Here is a 19,789-nt window from a genome sequence, read left to right as displayed (position 1 = left end):
GCCAGTTGATGTAATCTTTTTGTATTTCAGTAAAGCTTTTGATACAGTTTCTCATAGGATCCTTCTGGATAAAATATCCAGCACCTTGCTGGATAAACACATCATGGGATGGGTGAGCAATCGGCTCATGGGTTGAGCACAGAGGATGATAGCGAATGGGGTAACATCAGACTGGAGACCTGTCACTAGTGGGGTTCTGCAGGGCTCCGTCTTAGGCCCCGTGCTCTTCAACATCTTCACAGATGACTTGGATGCAATCCAAAGGATACTGAGCAAGTTTGCAGATGATACAAAACTGGGAGGAGTTGTTGAATTCCTGGAAGGCAGGGAGGCCCTGCAGAGAGACCTCGACAAATTAGAGGACTGGGCAATCACCAACCATGTGAAGTTCAACAAGGGGAAGTGCTGGATCCTGCACCTAGGATGGGGCAACCCTGGATTGTACAGGCTCTGGAATGAGGTGCTGGAAAGCAGTGCCACAGAAAGGGACCCTGGGAATCCTGGTTGATGGCAAGCTGAATATGAGTTAGTAGTGCCCTGGCAACCAGGAGGGCCAACCATGTCCTGGAGGGCATCAGGCAAAGCATCACCAGCTTTGAGGTGGATTGTCCTGCTCTGCTCTGCACTGGTGTGGCCTCACCTTGAACATTGTGTGCAGTTTTGGGCATCACAATATAAGAAAGATATTAAGCTAGTAGAGAGTGTCCAAAGGAGGGCAACAAAGATGGTGAAGGGCCTTGAGGGGAAGATGTATGAGGAGCAGCTGAGATACCTTGGTCTGTTCAGCCTGGAGAAAAGGAGACTGAAGGGAGACCTCAGTGCAGTCTACAACTTCCTTGTGAAGGGAGGAGGAGGGGCAGACATTGATCTTTTCTCTGTGGTGACCAGTGACAGGAGCCAAGGAAGTGGCCTGAAGTTGTATCAGGGAGGTTTAGGTTGGATATTAGAAATAGGTTCTTCACCCAGAGGGTGATTGGGTGCTGGAACAGGCTCTCCAGGGAAGTAGTCACAGCACCAAGCCTGACAGAGTTCAAGATATGATACTGTCAGGCACATGGTGTGACTCTTGGGGATGGTCCTATGCAGGGCCAGGATGGTCCTCGTGGGTACCAACACAGCATATTCTGTGCTTTTTTGAGAAGGTCTACAAGGATGTCAAGAGGTTATGCAGGGAGAAAAAAAGAATGGGCAAAGCCCCGCTAGAACTTAATCTGGCTACTGCTATAAAAGACAACAAAAATGTTGCTATAAATACAAAAGTAGCCAAAGAAGGGCTAGGGGGAATCTCCATCCTTTATTGGATGTGGGGGAAAACATACGGACAAAGGACAAGGAAAAGGCTGAGGTACTCCATGCCTTCTTTGCCTCAGTATTTAATGGTCAGTGATTTTTTCTCAGGGTATCCAGCCCTCTGAGAACTGGAAGACAGGGACAGGGAGAAGAATGAAACCCCCAAAAATCCTAGGGAAATAGTCAGTGACCTGCTGCACCCCTTACACATAAACAAAACTGATTTTCTGCAATTCCATTAGTATGAATATATTTTTAAAAGCTTCTGCTTCTTCACTAACGATCTCTTATCTCTTTTTCAAGTAAAGAGAAGTTAACTTCTAAAATATGTGAATTAAGCCTTTCAGTTTGTTCAGTCATGAAAATAATTGAGTCATAGTGTGATGTCCACGTTTGAGCACTGCACTCTCAAAAAGATGCAGACTAGAAAAAGAGATGAGAGGAGAATAATGAGAATATCCAGAAACATCCCACATATGCAAAAAATGTGAAGGACATTGGACGGTTTAGATTCAAAATTACTAAAGAAAAAGAAACAGCAGATAGACTTGCAGTCTTTAAATACATAAAACACTGTTGAGAGGAGAAAGGAATTTTCCTTAAGTGTTTACATGTCTGTCTTTGCTTCCCAGTAGTCAATCAGTAATTCAATGTTTTAAATTGAGCTAAATTTTTCAATCCCCTTGCCAGAGGGGATTCAATATCAGGTCAGCCTTGTCTTTCCTAACCCCATCCCTGCGTGATCAGACAACTTTTGCAGAGCAGCCCACTCGTGCTGCTCCCCTCAACTTCTAAGGTTGGAGCAAGTTGCTCAAGGATTTGTGAGGCTGAGATTCTGCAGCATCTCTGTGCTACCTGTTCCTGAATTTTACTGCTCTCACTGTTAAGACTTTTATGTACCTCCAAAAAGGGTAAGACCTTCTCCTTGTTCAAACACCATTTCTGTCCCCTCAGACTGTGAAATACTTGTGCATCTGTTTTGCTTATTTTTTCTTTCCCAAAAACCAAGAAGAAAGGAATGGACTGAAGTGATTTGATCTTTTTAGATATTTTCAGTCAATGCTATAGAGGTTCAGAGTTTCGATTTCAGGAAAAAAAATCCAATAATTTATCACAGCCATCTTTTAACACAATTCCTCTGAAAATTTGGACTGAGAATTTCAGACTGATTTTTGAAACACACAGAAAACAAAATAAACCCACAGGAACAAAATAAAGGGAAAAAAACCCACAAACCTATGTCATTTGCTCACATAAAAATGGCTGACAGCATTATTGGTAATGTTCTAAAATACTGCAATAAAAATCAAATGAAGTAATAAAAAAATATGTTTAAATAACATTTGAAGCTTTAGCTAGACCTTGTATGCCAGATGATGGAAGCTTTAACATATTTTCTTCCTACATGTTACTATTATGTTTCCAAACAGGAGTTGCAATATTTTACAGTCTAATAGGCAGAGATTATAATAAAATGGTTAAAGAATGGAGTTTAAAATGCTAATTCTGTATTTGCGTGCTTTGTGTAAAGTGGGCCCGTATGTGCAATATGCTTATGATGAGAGAGCTTCCTGACAACAAGAAAGATTTCCAATTTTTTTAGAGGTAATTAAGAAACAAAGCAATAAATTGAACACCATTAGAACCGTGCAACATTTTCAGGGCCTAATCTGAGGAAAACTACTTCTCCCAAAATATCATTATTATTTATGAATAATCATTCTCCCACACAGCCTGGCTAGGATCATTGATTCACTTTAGAACTTATCAGTTAATGTCTCAAAGGAGAACACCTAAGCCAACAGCAAACAGGAACGATACTGAGATGGAAGTAATGTTGAAGTATTTAAATTAAAAGGGCTAAAATTTAAAATATATGATCAAAGCAAAAAGGATAAAAATTTACATATTTGTTCTCACCTTTCAACGCAAAAAATGTAATATATCATCGCTCTTAAGGTCTGCTTGCTCTTTCCATTAGATTTGCCTGCTTGGTTTTATCTTTAAAAAATAGGTCTGTTGAAGGCTGATTCTATGCTTAGATTTTATGCTGAGCAAACTTTTTTGTTTGTCATGCTACAGAACCTGCTGCACATAGAAAGTGTGGTTAAAGAATACACATATACATTCCCTCTTATACTTACCTCATACAAATTAAGATTCTTCTTCAAGCAGGATGGGGAAGAGAATCGGAAAAGTGAAAAACCCATGGGTTGAGATAAAGGTAGCTTAATAGGGAAAGCAAAAGTCACAGGCACCAGCAGAACAAAACAAGGAATGTTCAGCCATTCCCAGGAAAGCAGGGGTCCATCATACTTCATGGTGACTGGGGAAGACATATGCATCACTCCAAATACTCACCCCTTCCTTTTTCCTCCCCCTTCTTTACATACTCAGCATGATGCCATATGGTATGGAATATCTTTTAGGTCAGTTGGGGACAGCTATCACAGCTGTGTCCCCTCACACCTTCTTGTGCACCCCCAGCCTCCTTGCCAGTGGGGCCATATAAGAAGCAGAAAGGCTCTTGACAGAGTTAAGTACAGCTCAGCAATAGCAAGAAAATAAAAAAGCATCTCCATATTATCAACATTGTTTTCAGCACAAATACAAACCCCAGCCCCATACAAGTATGGGGTTGTGGTTTGTATTAACTCTAATAATTAACTCTACCCCAGCCAAAAAAAAAAGCCCAGATTAATAATTTTGTAATATAAATCACAGAAATAATAGACCATTGGGACAGAATTCAGCAGGGTTTTCATCTGAAAATGAAATAGCAGAAGTGGGATTTGGGATGTGTTCTCATCCAGATCCCTCAACCCTCATGATGTGGCTGAACCATGTACTGTGAATCCAGATGTTCTAGTGGTATGAGCAGACCTTCCAGGGTGCTGTAGGCCACACAACCTGTCGAATTTAGCTTAGCAAAACTGCAACAGCCTCTGAACTGACAAAGGTCCCCAAGGCTAAGGCGCATCCCTTGCCAAAGCGGTTGCTGAGCAGTAAGTCAGGCTGCTCCACAGGGAGGGCAAACCACAGCTGAGGCTGTGCACAGCACAGGCATCACCGTGTCCCCACCAGCAGGGAACAGACCCACAGAGCAAGGTGAGCACAGCAGGGGTGCCCACCACAGCGGTCCCACCATCCAAGCAAAGCTGACGTAATGACTCATGTCTAATATCAGTCCAGGAAATCTAATCAGCAGCTGAAGAAAAGCAGTGGACAGGGCGGGAGAGAGGCAGGTGAGGTGAGGGCTAGGGGCCCAGGCCTGAGCTGAAATGAGACTCCTGGTCACAGAGAGAGTGGGTGGGTGGGGGTCCCAAGTGAGGTTTTTTAGGGCTCTAGATACATTTCTTAAACAGACTCAGGAGCCTCAGCAGAAGAGGTTTTCACTGTGAGCAAGAGGAAAATGCTCTCAGCCAGGTCTCTAAGCTATCCTCAAACTTCTGTAGCAAAACATCCCAGTCTCATTAGACTTAGAATTACCTTGGGTAACTGACCATGAAGGAAAAGTAAATGAGTGTATAGAGACCCATAAAACCAAAGGAATAATAAAATAGGTCCTTGTGGGTGAGGAGCTTTCCAGAAAACAGAGCAATGGTTGAGCCTATTTATTATCTGGTAGATGGTGTTCTGACTTTATAGGAAGAATTAAAGCTGCTTATTACCTCTCCCATTTTCAGTATTGATCCTGGGGTTCTAAAAAATAGTGCTTGGATTATGATGCCAGCTGGTTCCTGGGAAAGTAGACAGTACACAAACCATATATTTCACATGTCCTTCCTGATGCAACAGCATTGCCCATCTTGCCTGTTTCACCCATGATTAGTGTTAGTTAAATTTAAAATTAATAAAACCCTAGAAGTATAGATTAAAGTCCTGCTTTCTGATTCTAGCCCCTTGCTTTCTGTTCTATAATGTAACTAGTAAATTACTTAGTTTGGTGTTTGAAGTAATTGGTGGTTTTGCCATTACTGTTTTTTCAAAGCCTACTGCAAGCTATTTTTTTTTAATAGCATATAGTAAGGATGTGAAATTGTCAATATTAGTAGCTCTTACAAACATTCCTCACATATTTTTAAAATAAATAGCTAGTTTTATGACTGGTAGTATCATGTTATTTATTTTATCAACAAAATTTGATGAATTCTGTTGCCTAAAATGGAAGAAAAGAACTTTCTGGACAATATTAATATAGGTAAAGTAGAGAGTGGTCTTTAATTAAAGCACTTTAAGGCACACTCTATATAAAAGTGTACAATAGTGTACAATACAGCACTGGGCTTCTACAGTTTTATAGCTCTAATTAATTATCATACCTCATGGATATATCCAACCTGAAAATTATCCACCTCGCAGAACCTCCCTCGGGTCCACCCTCCAGCACACTTTCCCAGAATTGAGTTGGATGTCTCAAGACCGCTTTCTTCATCATCATCACCATCCTTGGGTCACATGCCTTCTTGGGAGCTTCTCCAAGGTCTCTGGGCCTTCTAGGTTGCTTTGTCTACAATGGTATCTTTCTAGGTACATGTCCCAAACAAGATGTACTTACATATTAATAACTGATAATCAGTTCTGATTGAACTGACACAAATAGGAGAGTAACTGTTTTACATGCAGAAAAACCATTACACAACTGATAACAAAGTCTCATTCTTGGGGAAGGGATGAATGATCAGATCATTGCAGTTTCCTCAGAAATAACAGTGAGCCTCTTTCAAAGCTAGTTATTAAACAAGTCGAATAAATGGTCTGATCAAAATTAACAGATTCACTTGACATTCATGCAGCACTGAAGTGTCGTAAATAATTGTGGGAGAGGGAATCTCCACCCGACAGAAATTCAAGAACAGTGAGATTTTTCTGTGTAGCACTAAGTCTGATGAGAAACTTGTTTGAACATGTCTTAGGATGGCTCTTTGTGGTTTCTTTGTAAACACATGTTTCTTCTTCCCAACACCCCCCACAGCAACTGTTATCTCCCATGCAGGAATGTCCTGGGAAAGGTGTCCTGAGGTGTCCCATTGGTCCTTGTTAACCCTTTCCTGTGATTGGGTGTTCCTGTAAGCCCCTTGAGACTTCTAATTGGTTAACCTGTGATTCTCCCTAACCCTATAAATGTGACATCCCCAACAATAAACGCTCTCTTGCCTCCTCTCCACGCCCGGTGTGCTGTCTCTGTGCCTGCCTTGGGGCCACGTGGGTGGTGGGGGGAGGGGGGAGCACCTCTCCCCTCCAGGCTCGGGGCCTGAAAAACCCTGTCCCTGGAGTCCCCTTTCCCCGTCCCTCAAGACGTCGGAATGGTTCTTCAGATGGAGATGGAACTACAACTGGGCTCCCCCACGTCGAGGGTGGGGAAAGGGATCCAGAACTGGTGCCACCGTGTGAAGAAACGAATTTACTGAACTCTTCTATGAAGATAGGTGATTCCTAAGGCGCAGATGCGACATCTGTGTTCCCCGACGCCCCGAAGTCTTCCCCAATCCCCCTCAATCCGCCGTAATTGGTGCCACGTGGTGAAGGCCAAGATTGTTTGAACTCTTCTGTGAAGATTAGAGCAGTCCTAACGCACAGACTGGGGCGAAGTCGTGCTCAACGGTGGACCGGAGTCTAAGCGTCAAGGTATTAGCAGACGGCATCACCACAAGAGAGCAGCCTGTTTTGAATACCTCAACCTTCCTGAGGACATTCAGGTAAGGAGCAGACCCGGCATATTCCCTTATAAGCAGACTTCGGCATACTCCCTAAACCTCTCCCCCTGTAAACCTGTAACTACAAGAAGCGTGCATGCCTCTTTAAGAGAGAAAAAGAAAGCTTAAAGAACATATCTAATTCCATCCGCAAGTCATCTAATAAGACTGTTTTGCTAACCTGAAAGATAGTCCCGTTTCTAACAAGGGACTTAGACCACGCCAGCATGGCGAAAAAAGGGTTAAAGCTGCTAGAAACAGCTCCGCAGCAATCCCCCTGCGCGGCTCCCGGCCCCGGGCCGGCCCCGCCGCGCCGCGACTCCGGGAAAACCCCTACATCAGCCGGCCCCGCTCCCGCCGCTCCAGCTCCCACCGGCCGAGCCGCCCGGGGCGCACCCCGCCCCACGACAGACCGGACCGGACACCCGCGGTACCGCCGCCCCGCCGAGACCCCGGCGCTGCTGGCGGCCCCCGCCGATCCCGCCGATCCCGCCTGCGCCCTGCTCCTGCCGCACACAGCACCCCCCGTCCCGCCATGTGGCCGAGGCAGCAGCCGCCGCCGCAGCCCCTCTGGACACCAGGACTGCCTCCGAGAAACAGAAGAAAGCAACCATTTGGACTCTAATGAAACTAAAATTAACAGCAATAAGTAGTTTGTTTGGTTCAGCAGTAAATTGGAAGTTTGTGTAAGTGAAAAACTTGTTTATGAATACATCAATAAAAACATTTTTAAATTCTGTTTTATAGGGACACCCTCAGACACTAAGAGAATGGGGTAAATTTAAAATCCATATATCAATAAAGACATATTCATCTTTAAGGAATAAAAAAGGGTGGGATGTAGCACTAAGTCTGATGAGAAACTTGTTTGAACATGTCTTAGGATGGCTCTTTGTGGTTTCTTTGTAAACACATGTTTCTTCTTCCCAACACCCCCCACAGCAACTGTTATCTCCCATGCAGGAATGTCCTGGGAAAGGTGTCCTGAGGTGTCCCATTGGTCCTTGTTAACCCTTTCCTGTGATTGGGTGTTCCTGTAAGCCCCTTGAGACTTCTAATTGGTTAACCTGTGATTCTCCCTAACCCTATAAATGTGACATCCCCAACAATAAACGCTCTCTTGCCTCCTCTCCACGCCCGGTGTGCTGTCTCTGTGCCTGCCTTGGGGCCACGTGGGTGGTGGGGGGAGGGGGGAGCACCTCTCCCCTCCAGGCTCGGGGCCTGAAAAACCCTGTCCCTGGAGTCCCCTTTCCCCGTCCCTCAAGACGTCGGAATGGTTCTTCAGATGGAGATGGAACTACAACTGGGCTCCCCCACGTCGAGGGTGGGGAAAGGGATCCAGATTTCTGCTTATCAGTTTTGCATCATTCTCTATCCCTTTCCTCAACTTTTCTCCAGTCGGTGGCAGAGACATACTTGTCCAATAATGGGTAAACATTTAAGAGAATCCTCTTTACTCCAGCTCTGCTATTTTTTTCATCTCACAATTTCCACCTTCTATTTATCCTATATTTCATTTATCTTTGTATTACTGTGGCTACAACAGTACTACCAATAGTGAAAGAAGGTCACTAGAGCAGCCTTGATACTAACGCTAGGGCTCTTCTGTGCCAGATGGTTTCAAGACCCAGGAGAACTCTCTATATTTAAGTGATGGAGTGATGGATTTGCTGTGTAAATTTGAATAACCTCAAGCTACTCTTATTCATAAGAACAATAAGAAACTAGCTTTTGGCTTACCAGGATCACAGAAACAGAAATCTGCCTTTGACCATTGTTCACCAAAACAGCCTCATTGGTCTTAGCCTAGTGTCTGACTATTATTTAATACGGTTATATAGAATTTTTAAAAATTTTTTAAAAATCAAACATCCCACAGAGAAATGATAGTTACATCTATTTCAACTGCCAGCTTTAACTTTGGATGATGTGAGCTGAATCCATATCTCTCTGAACACCTGCACTCACTTTTCCATCAGGAAATCTGGTATAGTAAAAAAAGAAGAAAATATTAGGCTAGCCAGAAGGGCTTCTAATAACTTACCTCTGGTCCTTAATAAATTCCTGTTTCCCTTCAGTGAAATCACAAGTTTACCGCATGAGAATCCATAAATTACATTTTAAACACCTGAGGTAAAATTCTGAGGGGATAGTTTTTCCTTTCTTATATGAACTTTCACTAGAAGAGAGATGACAAAATCGCTACTTTCTTTTAAGAGGTCTGACTCTTGGGTTTGTATTCTTTTATTTTGTCGTCATGAAAATTTCTGAATTTTTTACTAAATCTGCTCCATCGTATTACAGAATTTGAAAAAAAAAAAAAGGTGGTTTTTTACCTATATGTGATGCTGTTGCAATTACCAATGTTTGTCCTTTATAGCAGACATTGTGAGATGTCTTACTGATTTCACAGGAGTTAATTATGTCAGTAATATTAAATTCATGTATCTATGGCATTAGAGAGTCTAAAATAATGTGGTATATTAATTATTGCATGCTTTTAAGCACTTCTGTAGTTAATTTTATGCTTGCATTTTATTTCTTTTTATTTCTTGCGTTTTATGATATTTCATTGCATATTGCATTGGCAGGAAAGTCTATCAACTATTTTTTTCCAAAACTTCAGTGTATGGATTCTGGTGATGCATGAGGGGCAAAAATATTAAAATCCTTGACCTAGGTAGTTGCAGAGAAAAGTTTGAGATATAACACTTGTTGTAACTTGAAGCAATAAAAGCAACTTTAAGTTATTTCCTTAATTGACCCTTCAACAAGTTTCTTAAGTAGGAAAGACCCAACTCCCTTTTCTGAATGCAGTCTCACTAACTCTGGGTTGTAAGAGATTAGAGGGAGTTTTATAGAGATCAAGATAAAAATTAGGAGAAAAGAAAGATGAGACAACTGGGAATTATACTAATAAATTAAATTTACTGAGAATATTACTGGATTTTGAAACCAGGTGGTACAGAAAAGTGTTTCTACACTAGTAACCACTGTTATCCTGGGAAATTGGGTGGCTGCACGCAAACTATCTATTGGCAGTCCTCACAAGAACTTTCCAACTCCAGCATCATGCACAGGACTTCTTCAGGTTACTTGTGGCATGTCAAGAAATCCTGTCAAAAACACTAGCTGAAAAGATAAAAGCTTTCTAGCACAGGCAGTTGTGTTCCAACACTCAGAAACATCACTATACATTGCATAAAGAGATAGACATTTGTGTCAAGTATTAGGATTGCATGAAATATGTAAAATTTTAGATATACATAAAATAAATATACATAAAATAAATGCTGTAACAGCCATATAATGTGACAACAGCTCCTGTGGCTTCCTGTATACATTACAGTCTCAAACAATATGTTTATTCATACTGATTCAATTTTACATCATGTCCTTACATGGGGTTAATCTAATGCTATGTTTATTTATTCACTTTTGATCTCACATGGCTCTGCTGTTCCAAGTTACAGCTGGGTAGTCCCCTGGCAAGGGAACCTGCAGCATTTTCACTGCACCAAACCAACAGAGCACAGCACAGAGGCAAAGCACAAGATGTTCACATGTTCCTTTTGTCACATATACTCTGGCATTTTTTTTTCATATATACTCTGGCCATTTTTTATGGACATTCTTCAAAAAAATCCTCTAATTCACCATGCTAGATCACAGAGTACTCTCAAGCTGATTCAGCGTTCAGTAAAACAGTACCTTACATGGACAAGGCTGGAGAATGTGGAGCTGATGACCAGTAGCTATTAGCAGGTTCTGCAATAAGAATCTGCAATAACATACGGCAATGGGGAATTTCTCCTGTCCAGGTAAACTCTGTTGGTGTAAAGTTAGCAAAAATATGCATGCATGGAGCCCAGCTGGACTAGAAAAATAAAAGTGCTTCCATGCAGCTCCAACCAAATCCAAACTGCCCTGAACTATGTCAGCTGCCTGGCTACTTGCAGCTGACATGTTCTATTATGCCCAGCCTCTAGAAGGTACTTTTTGAGTGCCCAAGTCATGACCTCAGGCAGAAGAAACACTGCAGGAGACTACCAAACACCTCCTGGTAGCAGAAAATAGAAAGGAGAACACTGGGCCAAACCCAGCCATGATAATCTCCTGTAGCTGTTCCCAACTGATTAAGAGTGAACACTTTCTCAAGACGCAAGAAATTGTTGAAGATTTTATGAACAAACTGCTTCACAAATTGCAGGCTGGAACAAATATCATGGACCGCAAAAGGTAAAAAAGCATCCTCATATTTTGAAGCATTTTTCATCTTGAGGACAGAACATCAGGTCTGGGGAATTTACAAACCTGCTAGGTGAAACACACTGATTTCCAGAAAAGCATTTGGAGCAAGAGTGGTTCGATTTGTCAAGTTTGGTATTTCTCTCCTCTGACAGAGAAAATGTCAGGTGTAGTAGAAAAAAACAATCTCAAGTAATGTTTGCATGCCTGTCACAAGAACAAAAGTTTTGTTATTACCCCGGGCTCTTTGATGTATAACTGCACAGCAAGGCCAAGCACTCAGTTTGGTGTTGAGACTATGAGGCAGAAGCAATTGTATAAAAGATTGTAAGTCACATTTCTAGTCCTGTTGGTGCCATAAATCCTCCAAGGACTTCTGTGATTTTGTGAATATCAATTACATATCTCTGCCTGCACATTCAAGGAATCTCAAGCTTATGGTCCTGTCAGTAACTGTGAGTCCTGCTGCTTTGGCCAGCACTGAAAGACCACTTCTTGTCCTCTGAAGCATTGCCATATATGTTGCTCTGTTAAGCAACAAATCTGCTTTGTCTTTGTTCAGAGCCTGCTGTTGTTATTCAGAAAAAGCCAATGCAGTTTTCAAAAAGCTGAACTGATCACTCCACTTCATGGAAGAGATAAAATCAGTACAGAAAACAGTAAAAGAATTCCATCCCTCAACATTGTACATCATATGCTACTGTGAATAGGCTGTATCATTTGATAAAGTACCAAAGTGATGTGAATAAATCTTAATTCCAGTTTAGAACTCTGTACAGTCACAGTTGGTTTATATCTGTGTATTTTTATTTTTCCTCTTCACTCTCTTATCCCCTATGTTATGGTTTAAGCCCAACTGGAAAATAAGTACCAAGCAGCCACTTGCTCAACCTCCTTCTCTCCCCCTCACAGTGATGGAATGGGGAGGAGAATCAAAAGTAAAACTGTAGGTTGAGATAAGAACAGTATAATAATTGAAAACAAAGTAAAATATAATAATAGTAAATAATAATAATAATTATAATAAAAGGGAAAAAAAACCCAACAAACAAATAAGTGATACAATACAATTGCTCATCACCCACTGGTGGATGCCAGACCCCACTCTCAAACCCAGATCAGCCCCACTTCTGGATAACTCCACCAGTTTATATACTGGGCATGCTGTTCAATAGTGCAGAACATCCCTTCATCCAGTTTGAGTCACCTGTCCCAGCTATGCCTCTTCCCAGTTGCTTTTCTTTTGTGTACCTCCTCACTGGTAGAGCAAGAGACACAAAACAAAACAAAAACCAAACAAACAAACAAAAGACCACTAAAAATGTCCTTGACTTAGGATAAACATGAATTAGCAAAAAAACCAAAACATCAGTATGTTATCAACACAATTCTCATTCCAAATTGAAAACACAGCACTTTAACAGCTATGAGAAGAAACTACCTCCACCTCAGCTGAAACTAGGACATCCTAGTAATTTAGGATTTTGCTTCTCTTAACTTGTGTAATCTGTTAAAACATGGCAAAAATCAGTTTCACTAAAATAACACAAATATTGTGTGAAAAGGAAGAAGGAGAGAAAAATGTTAATATCTGTTTTTTCTTGGTTAACTGCCATACATATTGTAACAGCTTAATACCCTGTTCTTCTCTGCAATAGGGAAATTAAAAATAGCAAAAAATATTAAGTGGAAAACTTCTTTGCTAACACGACTTCAAAAAGATGACAATATTTGACGAATGCAGGACTTCAGTTGTTTATCCAGCCAGCAAAACAAGTGGGGTTTTTTTGCTCACCCAACTGCTTAAAGGTTCTATCCTCATCGTTTTTATCTCATGCTCTAAGAGATTACGAATCTGAACCAAATACTTTCTCAAGGGAAGCACTGAGTTTTCCTAGACCAGTGAGAATGTTTGAACATAAATCTTTGCTGCACAGCAAATTCTCAGATGTTGTTAAATAATTTTTAATGAAGCTCTCCTGCTACCTTACAAGATCCATTCTTTTGCTGAGATTTAAAAATATCTTACACTATTTCTAAATTAGTCACACTTGAAGCAATCACCAGGGGTTTCCTTGCAGGTCTCTTAGAATTTGTTGCTTCACTGCAATGTTGACTTTGTGAACTGTGAAAAGATTGGAGAAACTGACAAATTTGTCAAGCCTGAACTGGAACATAAAGACAGCTTGTTTGATGCAGTAAATCATGTGAAAACTATTTCCAAGGAGTCTTTTGACAAGCTGTCAGGACATTGGTTGGACAAGCACCAGGTAGTGTTACTCAGGACTGAAACAGTGACAACGATGAGGAAACTCACGTCATTTCAGCTCTGTATTCCACTGTCATTTCAGCTCTTATTCCACTTCTCAAAAACCAGTTGTCAGATGATAGAAAATATCCTTTCTGTCATACTGCTTTCATGTGCTAAGGCTCTACAAACGGTCTGCTTAAAAAGGTGCACATTCACTTAGTATTCAGGCACAATAGTCTAAACAAGGCAGGTTCCTCCTTTCTCAGCCAGTGAGGAGAGACAAGCTCTTCCTTGGGCTCCTTCAGAGACCACAGGTGAAGCTCCTTTCATGAATTCACTCTAAAATGGCTCATCTCCTGGGATTTTCTCAGTCCACTTCTCTAGCTTGTTGAGGTCTCTCTGAAGAGTAGATAGCACAGCTATCAGCTGCTCCTCCCACTTTTGCATCATATTCAAACTCACTGAGGGTGCACTCTGTCCCCTTGTCCAGGACATTAACAAAAATGGATTGGGTGAAAATGTATCTGACACTGCTGTCACCAACTAGCAACTGTTCTCCCATAGGACTTTGCCCTGATGACCACAACCCTTTGAGACCAGCTCTTCAGCCAGTCTTTAATCTACTTCACTATCTACTTATATCACCTGTACTTAATAATTTTGTCCTCAGAGACAAGCTGTTTTAAGAAATGGTCAGTAGCTTTACCAAAGTTGAGATAAACAGTTCTCCCCTAATCCTCCAAGCCAATCATCTGTCACAAACAGCCAGGACAGGGTTAATTTTTGCAGTAGCTAGAAGGGGACATAGCCAGGACACAGAGGTTTTTCTATACCACCTCATATCATTGCCAGGGGTGGGGGGAAAGAGTCCCTGTCTGGTCAGGTAGCATAGTGGTGGTCAGGTATTTTCGGGCTCTGCGTGGTGAGCGCTCACGTGTGAATTGTTTGCCTTTTTGTACACTCTGTTGTTAATATTGTTGCTGTTACTGTTCATTTTCTTATTGCATTGCTGTTTGTGGTAAATTGCTTTTATCTCAGCCCGTGATCTTTACCTTTCGTGCCTCCAGCTCTCCTGTCCAGCCCACCACAGGGGGAAGGGAAGGGGAAGGGGGAGTGAGGAAGCAGTGCACGGTTTGGGGTGTTTCAGTGGGAACACTAAACTGGGGAATACCATTCCTAAACCATGACAAAGGATTACATAGTCTGTGGGTGTGTAGAGATTGAGACTGTGAGTTCTTAGGATTTTGTAATAGACAAAAACATTGAACCTTTATCATCTAAATTTCTCCAGTTTATTACAGATCACCACAAGTACCACAAAAATCACCACCAGTCAGTATACCTATGATTATTGAAAAAAAAATAAAGAATAAATAAATAATAAATCTCAAGCTATTACAAATTATCAGCAATCAGTAATACAGTATCAACCAGTGGAATGGCACCAACCACAAATGGTAACAAGAAATAATGCAGCCATATAGCAACAATTAAATGTATAGCAATATCAATATGATAGCAATGACTAATAATGGAAACAACAAACCAGGTGTATACTGTTACACATTACTAGAAATATCATTAGCGAAGCACACATCAGCAATATAACATTCATGTTCACATACTAGTAAAAGATTATATAGATATATGGTACCTGTATCAAGCAAATTAGACAGATTTCAGAGGGGGGACAAATGATTCCAGAGGGAAAACCAACCATCCCACAGGTGGAAAGGCAAACCAAACCAACCCCAAAAGTGTGGCCTCAGAGGGGGACCATCAGAATAACACAGAGAATCTCACTGAAAAGATAAGTCATCCCCAGACATCCCCTGTGAGATTCCAAGATCTCATATAAACTTTTTGTGCAAAATTCAATTTGTTTAGGAAAGGAAAAATATGTGCAACATGGAAAGTTTTCAGAGAGAGGCTCAATTTTCGGAAAACTTCAATTCAATTTTGTATCGTAGAGACATAAAGAGGCATAGGACACCACCTCTTTGAGCAGCCAATAGGTGTAGTTAATTTTTATTTTCCACCTGGAACAGGCAACAGATGAGTGTGTTTCCTATTCTCTTAGACAAATTTTTCTTTTTCCAGACTGCTTTCCTATTCTTACAGTTAGAACAGACAGTGGCAGTTACCGATTCTTAGTTTCTGAGGATGTTTCTCCTCTTTGTGAAAAATTCTGAACAATTTTCAGTAGTATTAAAAAAAAAAGTATAACTATTACTGCATTGATTTAAAGGAAAGGCATTATGTCATAATCATGGCCTCACATGATGTTTCACAAGAGTCACTGAGATCTTTTGGCTTTCATTAGAGCCTTATAAAATTTCAAAGTCTACCATAGGGATATTCCTCCTTAGTTATCAATAAATTTAAGAGTTAATTTTAGTCTACTTTATTTCAGAGTTCTTAATTATCTTAGTTTATTCCCTAAGGGAGATTGTATAGATTTAGAGTAAGTTATAGATGTCTGGTCAGATAGTAAAATGCCAATTGTATCTTTTATGGTTTTTATAGCCTTCTTTTTTCTTGTCCTGCTCCTTTTCTGTCTTGTTTTCCATTTCAGTTCTTCATATCAACTTTCTCTGATTTTCTACGTAGACATGCCTCTAACAGTTAAATAATTCATATAAGGATTGTTCATGACTTACCATAAATATCCATTAATCTCTGAAATGTCACTCTACATAGAGTCCACATCAATCCTCAGATGACTACATGCAACACTTGTTGATATTAGTGGAAGCTGTGCTCTCTCATACATTATCATTTGAGGTAGTACTGGTAAAATTTTCATTTTATCAGTACCACCTGATAAAAGTTCCCAGAACAATCTGATTTCCTGACATCAGTATAAGAAAGGAAGATTTTTAATATTCTCAGTAGTGTGTCATACTTTGTTTTGCAAGAACGTCATATGGGAAATCACTCTATATTTCAGTGGTTATTAAGTTTAGAGTAAGATTATGATAGTAAACAGACTATTAATCAATGTCTTGCTGTTATCTTGCCTATAGACTTCATGATTGTCATCTCTGAATCTTTTCACCTGTGAGATGTGCCAAACTGCACTGCCCTTAGAAAATTCTGTAGAAAGTCCTCTCCAAAGAGGCCAGAGGGTCTGACCCACAGAATACAGAAACCCTTGTCTTGTTTTCTTCTTCTAATCCCAAGTATTTAATGAAACTGCTGTTTCATGAAGAATGATGGATGAGAAAAACGGCAGAGTTAACAAGCAGTGATGGCATTTTCAGACTTTAAGAAGTGTACAAAGTAATTATCTCCAATCACTACTTCAACCCCTTTTTGCTTTTTTTTTTTTTAATTCTGTTTGTGATTTCTACTATCATTTAGCAAAATACACTAGCTGTGGGATATTTGAATCCTCTTAAATGGTTATTGAATATTTCTCCAATGAAGGTAATAATGTACATTGTTCATTATGATCATTTTTGTAAACCTTGTCCACCACAGTTCAAGCCTTTTGACTTTTTTCTCCCTCTTGACTTTTTCTCACAGATGGAGACTGGCTTCTGTCAGACCAACAGGAAAATGGACACAATTCACTGAGAAATTGAACTGCTGACCTTGGCAAAGCTTAATTTGCTGCTGTGCTAAAACTACCTCTCATCAGGCTGACCTTATTACTTTGCTGGCCTTCTCTTGCCTTCTGCTAGTTGAAAGCACTTACTGTAAGTGCCTGGTTTTCTCCTTGGGACAATGTGGTGTTAGTTTCTGATAAATTTCCTACTACTAGAGTAAGAAAACTAATAAATAAGAATAAAATTTGCCCACACTGAGAGAAATTTAGAGCTGGATATCAATACAAATGATGTTATCTTTGTCAATGACTGGCAATATCTGCTGAATATCCCATAAGTGAGACTAATAGCTAAAAAATACACATTTTATATATTATTTGTTTAAATTAAAAGCCATGAGGCAGGCTGAGAAGGAAGGAATGATGAAAGCTGATGAGAAAATGCAGAACTTCAGATTTCTGATGATTCTATGCAGTTCTCAGAGCGATGATTGGATATGGGTTTTCTGTTTGAAAAAGCAATGTGGATTAAAGTTTCTGTGTTGGTGTGACAAGGTTTTTGTAGTAGGCAGTTGTAGGGGTGGCCTGTCAAGAAGGCCAGTGATTGTCCTGCACTGGACACAGTCAGTTCCAGATGGCTCTGGACCCATCTCAGGCCAAAAATGAAGCTACCACTGAATGTGGTGGTGCCTCTGGGAAAATGTTTTTGAGAAAGGATAGAAACAACAGAAAGAAGAGGAGGGAATGTGGAGAGAATAAGGGAACAGAAATAGGAGGAGGGAATCTAAGGGAAACAGCAGAAACACTGAAGTCAGAGGGGCAAGAGGTATTCTATGGCAGAGAATATATTCCCGAAGGCACAGAGCCTGTGAAACAAAGCAGAGGAAAAGAGCAAAGAAAAACCACGAAAAGGAACCACTATATCCTGACTGCAAACACCACCACTCCTCTGCCATTGCCATTCCTCACCTCATTGAAGGCACTGAGCACCACCTGTGGCCATAACAAGGTGGGAGGTGAGGTGTCTATGTGAAATCAAGCTTGGGAAAAGGAGTGGTTGTTTTCTCTAAATGTTTAATGTTTCTTTCTTGATTTGCTTTTTGTTTCTTAATACCTGAAAGAGTAATTATATATTTATATTCATTTGCAATAAATAATTTCCCCATTTTGAGTCTATGCTGCCTGCCACAGCAATTGGTAAGTGACCTCCTTGTCTTTATCTCGGCACATGAGCTATCTTGCTTCTGTTCTGTTGGCTCCTCTGTCATGGTGAGGATGAGGAGAGAGAGGCAGCTGGGTGGGTGCTTGGCTACAACTCAGAGTCAACCCCCCCCCCCCCGACTTTTTTGGTAATTATCTTTTCCATAATGTTGCTGACCTCATCAGTAGTCCCTATTCTTAAAAAGAAATGAACCTTGTTCAGAAAAATTCACCTGTCTAAACCACAGATAAGCTTAAACTGCTATCCTCACTGTTGCAGATGCTTCAGAGACAGCTTCACATTTGAGAACACACACTCAGATATTGTGTTTGATCAATCGCAATGTTCTGCGAACAGAATCACACAAAAGATTCACGTGAAACTAGCAAAGAAATACTCATATTCACCAAGGTTGAGACAAATGTGATCTACATGACTCTTCCTAACGTGTCTTCTTGGAAAAACGTCCTGCTTTCTTTAAAAATATCATCTTGGACATTCCCTCTACCATTACAAATAATAACATTAATAAACATATGCAAATAAATTGACCATCTCACTTAAGAAAAGACTATTTCTATTAGCAAAAGCTGTGAGCTCCAAATTTGGTGTGCTATTATGCTCCTTCACACTTGATTGTTTTCTTAAAGATGCAGAAATCAGTATCAGGAATTTGTCTTTATTCAATGCAAATACAGCATCCAAGTGCAATTTTTCAAGATAATTAGATGCTTGGTTGAGCACCTAGTTTTAGTCAATTCAGTTGAATGTAATTGTAATTATGATATATCGGAAAACACTGTTTACAATGTTTATTCCTTTTTGCTACTAATCAAATTATCAAATAAATTTTAAAATTTTTGAAATCATTAGCACTTCTTAGATTTTTGTGTTATCTAAAAGGTGACAATTAAACCAATAACATTAAAACACACAAACCACAAAACTGAATGGCATTGTCAATATCCAAAAAGGAACAAAGAATGAATGCAGCATGAAAATGCGACAATAAACAATCAAGCAAGATTGTTTAAAATAAAACTAAATGATAGCTTTTAAGCTCATATTAACCACATCCAATGAATATATACTGAGTCACAAAAAAGCAACAAATTGTAAATATTTATTTCACAGTCTGCGTATAAATAGATTTTCATCCTAGACTGGTGATTACTTTGAGTTCACATAAACAGTTGAGAACAATGCTGTCTAACTGAGAATAATACAGCTTTAAGAAATGAATAAATTTAAAGTAAGTAAGGATTTCAAGCCAAATCTTAAAGAAAACTATAGAAAACAGAGCTGAAATGACCTTCAGAAGATATCTTATCCATCCATCCATTTACTCTGAGACAAATTAGCTAGCTAAACTAAACATTTTATTAACCTGGTCCAAAAAAATCCATTCAGTAATGAAGATTTCAGAAAAAATTATTCCACATCTCAACTATTTTTTTTGTGTCAGAAAGTCTGTCCCATTGTCAAACAAGAATCATTCATTTCAGAATTTAAGCTTATTACTTCTGCTAGGGACACATTAAAAAAAAATATTT

The sequence above is a fragment of the Pseudopipra pipra genome, chromosome 5 (genome assembly GCF_036250125.1).
Source record: "Pseudopipra pipra isolate bDixPip1 chromosome 5, bDixPip1.hap1, whole genome shotgun sequence".
Lineage (NCBI taxonomy): Eukaryota > Metazoa > Chordata > Aves > Passeriformes > Pipridae > Pseudopipra > Pseudopipra pipra.
Note: the sequence above shows the minus strand (reverse complement) of the source record.